The 6,693-nt window shown below is 54.4% G+C and overlaps 1 protein-coding gene across 4 annotated transcripts in view; it reads left to right on the top strand.

Moving 5' to 3' along the window:
• The first annotated feature begins 732 nt into the window (after window positions 1-732).
• CD276 (CD276 molecule) overlaps window positions 733-6,693 on the top strand; it is a 31,354-nt gene continuing 25,393 nt past the window's right edge. For 3 of the 4 annotated variants that reach the window (XM_060097028.1, XM_060097026.1, XM_060097029.1), the window contains exon 1: window positions 733-921. The gene's annotated coding sequence lies outside the window, so the exon portion shown is untranslated. The remainder of the gene's footprint in view (window positions 922-6,693) is intronic. The other variant, XM_060097027.1, reaches the window with a different exon arrangement.

Raw genomic sequence — 6,693 nt, 5'->3', positions numbered from 1 at the left:
CCTGCTACACTTTAGCTGTTGCTGTCTGTAACTAATGGAGAACAGGACAGAGACTAGGTGCAGGGGCCGGATGTGCCAAGGCAGAGGCCCGACCCCCATCTCTCCCCAGGCTGGAGGTTCAAGCCTGACCCCCCTATCTCCTTCCAGGCTGGAACTGGTTCCTATAAAGACAGAGCCCCAGGTCATGGGGAGGGGGTTGGGGCGGTGTCAGAGCTGCTCCCCCTTTGGGGGCCTGGGGTAGCCATTAGCCTGGCATGGGGCTGGGGGCAGGGCTGGCCGGGTGGCCGGGGGCGGAAGGAAAAGGGGAAAACCAGCTAGGTGGAAATTACCCTGCGGTTGGCTCAGGCGCCCACGACACACTGTATTTATAGAGAGCTCCCAGCAGCTCTCAATGCCTCACAGTCGAATTAACCCTTTCCAGGCCACGGTACCAGCCTGGTGGCGGAGAACACTGGACTGGGGGTCAGACAGCCAGATCCGAGCTCCGGCTCTGCTGCCAGCGGCCTGGAGGGGGAGCCGGGGTGGTCAGTAACCATTCACCTGTCCCCCTAGCAGAAAATAAACTTCGGATCTTGGGAGGGTGGGACAGGGTGGGAGATGGGCAGAGATCAGACCAGCGCCCCTTTACTAGGGCCCCCGCGTGGGTCTGGACCCGGGTCAGGGGCGGGTCCTGGCCGGGTGCCCTGCCCAGCGGGCGGGCTCAGGCCTCTGCCCCAAACCTTCGCCGCGGGGCCAATCCCGCCTCTGGGGCGCACCCGGGCCGCCTTTCCGGGCCTGCAGATTCCTCCAGCCCGCCCCGCCCCTCGGACTCCCGGGGCCGCCCCCGGACCCCTTTCGCGCCCGGCCTCGCGGCGGCGGCGGCGGCGGCGACTCGGCAACGCTCCGCCGCGTCCCCGAGTCGCGGGAGTCAGGCGCGGCGCGGTGAGTGCTTGCGTGGCGGGCTCGGCGCGCGTCCGGGCGGCCTTTGTTTGCGGCCGAGCCCTGCCCCGGGCTGCCGGGCTGCGTGCCTGCTGCTGGGCTGCTAGAGCGGGCGGTGATCCCCATCTTTCGCAGGGCGCCCCCCACCCCAGCCCTCTCCCCGGGCCCGGGCTGGCCTCCGCGCGGGGAGCACGGTGGACCCCGGCTCTGGGTCCCGGAGGCTGCAGGGGGGCTACCAGAGTCCAGCCCCGCCCCCAGCCTTGCCTCCCCTCCCTGGCCGGCGGGGCCTGGGGCAGTGTGGGACCTGCCCTCCCCCGGGAAGGCGCTGGAGGAGGCTGGGCGGGTAGCTGTGATCGCGGAGGCCCTGGGTGTGCAGGGGGAATAGAGGCAGATCTGTCATTGTGTTGATGATTCTGGAAAGCTTCACGAAGCCACTAAGGGGGAAGTAGAGTCTCCCGGAGTCCCTGCAGAGGAAAACACCCTGACGTGACCACTAGTTCTGAGGAGGGGGGGTGCCAGGGAGAGGAGGGCGAGGGGCTGGATCGGGGAGGGGGGGGTCGATTCTGCCTGGCCCAGAAGGATGAAGGAGTGGGCGACTGGAGGGCTTCCACGGGCAGCAGTGGGCACGAGGGGACAGATTCTGAGAAGGACGGGCAGGGACAGCTGGCCTGGGTGAAGGGATGCATAGTTGTTGGGGGGTGGGAGGCAGAGCACGAGGAAGCAGGGGTGGGGCCATTCGGGCTTGGGAGGTCTCAGGGAGATAGATGGTGGGTGGGGTAGAATGGAGAGGGGGTGGAGGAAAGGTAGGGACCCAGGGTGGGGACACACTAGAGGGGAGGGGATTGGATTGAATCCCAGTGTCCCAGGTCCTCTATTGCTGCTTAGCTATCGAATTGGCAGGTTTGGGGCCCTAAGGCAGTGAAACGCCAGAAAAGGGGATTTCTTTCTCAGCCAAACCTGCCCTAATGAGAAATGCGTGATGGATGACTCAGATACGGGATCTATCATCGAGGAAAACGTTAAGCAAATAGGAAGGCAAAAACCATTGGGGAGTTGGGAGGGTTTGTTTGACTTAATTGAGAAAAACTATTTACCTTCAAATTGGATGTGGATAATTGTAAATGAGTCTGATTTCATCATTAAACGAAGGCCCTAGATCCTTTTCTTACATGCTTGTCTTTAGCAGTTAGCTTCTATGTTACAAAGTAATGAAGCTGTTCTGTTTTTAAGAGAGTTCTTTATTTAGTTCAGCCTCCTCTCTGACTCCCTCTCGCCTCCCAGAAGTCCCTAGGAAATCTGATGCTGTGCAGCCTTCCTTGTAGTTTGGGGCCCTGTACACAGGTGGGTGCTTTTGGAGGCTGAGAAATTGAAGTCTAAACTTGAATTTTAACTCTAAACATGTCCAGTGGGTTGGGCTGATCTGAGTGGCAGGGCTCTGAGGCTGTGGGTATGAGTGGTGGCTCATATTTCCAGCTCTTTTGGAAATGGGAATATTTTGGGTGAGTATATTCCCTGATATCTGGAGTTCCTGAGATTAAGCACTAACACTTACGTTAACCATTAACCATGGAAATCTTTCTCCGCTGTATTACACATATCACAGTCTGACATCAGGACACTCCTAATGTCAGGGAAATTTTCCTTCATGACTTCAGATCAGCCCTATGAACATCCGTTTTTGCACTAAGGATTTTTGTATAGCAAGGGGACTCTTGAGGGAGTGAGCTTTGCACTAAGTGGCTTCAGTGATGCTTGTATTGGTCCCATGACTGACTTTGGAATTCTTTTCTCTCTTCAATGACATCACTGGTGGTTTCTCCTGCTTGCTTTCAGTGAGCTTTCCAATTCATTCCAGACTCCTATGTTCCAAGAAATCAGGAAATCCAGCTTGTTAGAGATGGGAAGCCTACATTAAAGCAAGCTCAAGGATGAAAAGGGGTTCTGGGATTTGAGGACCGCTTTTCCTTCCTGTCCTCAGCCCTCTGCACCTCTGTCTGGGCACCCAATGGAAGCAGGTTGGCTGAATGTCTGAGATACTCAGATGACTGATAGCTGGGTCAGGTGCTTGAATGTTTGTGGAAAGGACAGTTATAGAAGTGTTGTCCCTTCTGTAGAGCCTGTGTCCTTATTCTGCTGAGGTGGACTTCTGAAAGTTCCGGTGGGAATTCCTCTATCCTTAAACTGTAACCTTCTATGGAGTCGTCAATCTTCATTCTTTGGAGTAGGATGTGGGTTTGATGCTGAGCTGAGCAATACTGTTTGGGGTCAGAGACTGAGTGTGATCATAGAGCCGTAAGTTGGGATTACACAGCACCCAAAGAGACTCCTAGAAAGTGTTGTAGAACAAGCGTCTGGCTTATTGCAGGCTGCTTCTTGGTTGGACATACAGGGCTTGTGCTATGTGAAGAAAAATGACCCAAATCCAAGCAGCCTCTGAGATTAACAGAGCCTGAACCCGTGGCTTTGAGTCACAGGGTCAGAGGAGGAGGATGAAGGGCAGGCAGGATGATGTCACTGCCCATGAGCTTATCCTCTGAGTGGGTGGCCACTTCCATTGCTGTCCTTTTCCCACACCCCCAGGGCAGGAATGACAGGGAGGTCCACTGGCAAAAGAGGAAAGGCATAGTCAGGGCCTGGGGGAGGAGGGCAAAGAGGGTGGGAACCGGTCCATGTGATCTTTGAGAAATTTCTTTTCGTCTCGTTGGCTCAGAATGGATCAAACATCTGGGGGAGGGCCACGTGTGCTTTATGTAACCCTTGCCTGCCAACCCCAGTTCTGCCACCCCTGCAGTAAGAGATTCCAGATAGGTGCATTGAGTTTTCAGGTTGGGGGGGTGGGGCTGTGATGGATGCAGTCCTATGAGGTAGGGTATCATTAGCTCCATTGTATAGATGGGTAAACTGAGGCCCAGAAAGAAGTCCCGTGCCCAAAGACATGCAGTTGGCAAATTCTGGGGCTGGGATGCTGTCTCCCTCCAGAACTGGCTCTTTCTGCTACTCTGGAGTCAGGCACAGTCTTTACCCCTCATTCTAGAGCCTGAAAAGATGTGCTAAGGGTCCCCACAACAAGGCAGAGGATTCATTTGGGGAGCTGGGGAGAGGGCAGGCCTGACCTGGGTATCCCAGACTAGTTGTCCTTGCAGCCCAGTTGGAACAATTGCTGAGAGTTCTTACTCTTCGAGAGGCCTGGTCCTCAGCACACTCGTGCCTCTCAGGAGTCCCTCTTACACCCTCCAGTTCTGACCAGTGCTCCCAGCCAGCTGCCCCCATTCTTCCTCATTCTCTCTGTGGTCCAGAGAATGTCTGCCTCCTCCACACCCCTAATGCCTTTGGGCCTTTGGCCTTCCTGAGGCTTAGGGAGGGTATGTTGGAGGGAACCCGCTGGGAGTGGGGTTTGAGACACATCTTTTATTGGGAGCCTTGGAGCAGGGAGAGATACTACCTCTGGGAGGCAGGGCTCCCAGGTCACCCTAAATCAGCGTAGGCTCCTGGGAACTGGGCCTCCCATGGGGGAGACACTGGAATGTGTGCTTATGGAGATGGCCCTGTACTGGGGGATGTGGTGGCAGTAGGGGCTTGAGCCCACTGGGAGGAGGAAGGGAGAGAGCACCACCAGGGATGAGCCAGACACAGAGATGGAGCTGAATTGTGATTTGCTGCTTTGGAGCTTGGGTGCTGGTAGGGTCCTAGGAGCAAAGGGGGTCAGAGAAAGAGTACTGTTCCCAGGGACCTAGATGTATAGAGGTATAGCCTGACAGAGGAGGCTCGGTGCAGAGGATCCCAGGAGGACTTTTCCCCATGCCCATGGCAATAATAACAAAAGAAGTAATAATCGTTACCACTGTTTGAGTGCTAGGGGCTTTAAGTCCTCTCTGTATGTTATTTTATTCTTACAGCAGTTCTGTGGGGTAGGGATTGTTACCCGCTTTTTAGGGATGTGGAATCAAATCTCAAAGAGGTTAAGTCATTTAAACTTGATCATGTGTCTAGCAAGGCTTCCGAGTTAGAATCTGAACCTAGGCCTGCCTGCTGTACCTGAGCTCAAACTGTACCCTGGGGCAGGCAAGGCAGTCTGATGATGCCATTTAACAGGTGAGGAATTGAGGCCCAGGGCCACTTGTGAGCAGGCTCTTAGTCACCTCTCATGGTGATTGATGACTGAGCATGGCAGCCTACACTCGTTTCTCTAGGCTCAGATTCCCATCTCTATGATGGGCATGGAAGTGGGCACTGGACAGGTGAACTCCAAGGAGCCTTCAAGCTCTGAGGACTAGTGGCACCTGCTACACTCATGAGGAGGAATCCCTGGAGATCCAGAGGGGCTGGTGCTTAGGTGGAGAGGGGTCTGCAGCATTGTTTTGCCAGGGTGAACCTCTTTCAGGGTAGAAACCTAAAGAATGTGAAGGCAGGGAGGTGTTTAGGTAGAACACATCTGGAGTAAGTGGACCCTTCCTTGAGTGAAGTCTGGAAAGGCTTCTGGAAGGGATGGGGTTTCCAGACATATCTAGGTAGGCACTTAACAGGACTCAGCAGAAGTTGAGTGAATGCAGATATATGTGTCACAGGCCTGCCAGGGCTTGACCTGGGATCCGCCCTCTGATTTGGTCTTATGCTCTCTCATGCCTTCCCTTCCTCTCTCCACTCCCCTCCTTTGAATCCTTTTTTTCTGGCCAGACCTCTTCTGAGCTAAGTGTAGCTTTCACTTTTTTTTCAGGGTTCTGTGTTTCTGATGGTGTGTGTGTGTGTGTACCTCCCGTGTGCACCCATGTGCGTGTATAGCCTCTGCACACACTTCCAGTTCTGAGATGGTGTCACACTGCCTTGTCAAGTGGCTGTTGAACCCTGGAAGATGCAAACTCATTTTGTGGTGGCCCCTTAGCCAGAAGAGGGTGTGAGAGGCAGGCCAGCTGCTGTAGCAAAAGTCACCATGTTCTCAGATCTACTGAGATGTCTACATTCTCTCTGGTTTTGCCTCCTCCGGTTCTGATGCCCTGACTTCAGTGTGGAGAGGGTGCCTCGGTGGGGACGGTCTGGCTTGGGGAGGCCAGGGGCTCTGCTCTGTCCTGTTCTCCCTCTTCTTGTTCTTCCTATAAGCCATAAGGGAAGCAAGCTGCGGATGCCAGCCCCCCTGTGCTGGGCTGGAGCTGATGACGCACTGCTGTCTTGACTCACACAGAAATCACTCGGAGAGGAAGAATTGACTTCTTCTCTTGAGTGGGATCGCGGGGGTGGGGAGCAGTGCCCAGTGGACAGCCTTGAACCCCAAAGGCCCAAACTGACTCATTATCAGGAAAAAGGAAGGCCAACAGGATTCCCAGGGAACTCTGGAGATCCCCTCGACTCTTTCCCCAGACTCCATTTATAGAGCACCTGTACTAACTAGGACAGTTTAGATAATTTTGCTCAGTTGAGTCCTATAATCATCCCATGAGGGTAGAGTTTAAATTCCTATTGCCCAAATGAGCAAACAGAGACTCAGAAAGGATGTTTTCCCAAAGTCGCGTGGCTAGGAAGTGGCAGAGTCTGGATTTATATCTCCGACTCCAGAGTTATCTTCTAAAACACCAGGGCTCACTCCTTCCATGAAGCTTCTCGTGACTACACCAGCCCAGCATGTGATCGTGGTCATAGCACAGGAAGGAGGCCAGGACCTTCCTTTGAGGGTTAAGGAGATGAAGACCCTGAGAGGCAATGGGCTTGCTCTAGGGAGCCTAGCAAGTCAGTGATAGAGCCTGGTCTAAAACCCACATAAATCTTTATGTTGCTGTTTTCCTT

Source organism: Mesoplodon densirostris, chromosome 4, assembly GCF_025265405.1.
Source record: "Mesoplodon densirostris isolate mMesDen1 chromosome 4, mMesDen1 primary haplotype, whole genome shotgun sequence".
NCBI lineage: Eukaryota > Metazoa > Chordata > Mammalia > Artiodactyla > Ziphiidae > Mesoplodon > Mesoplodon densirostris.
This window is presented reverse-complemented; position numbering and strand designations above follow the sequence as displayed.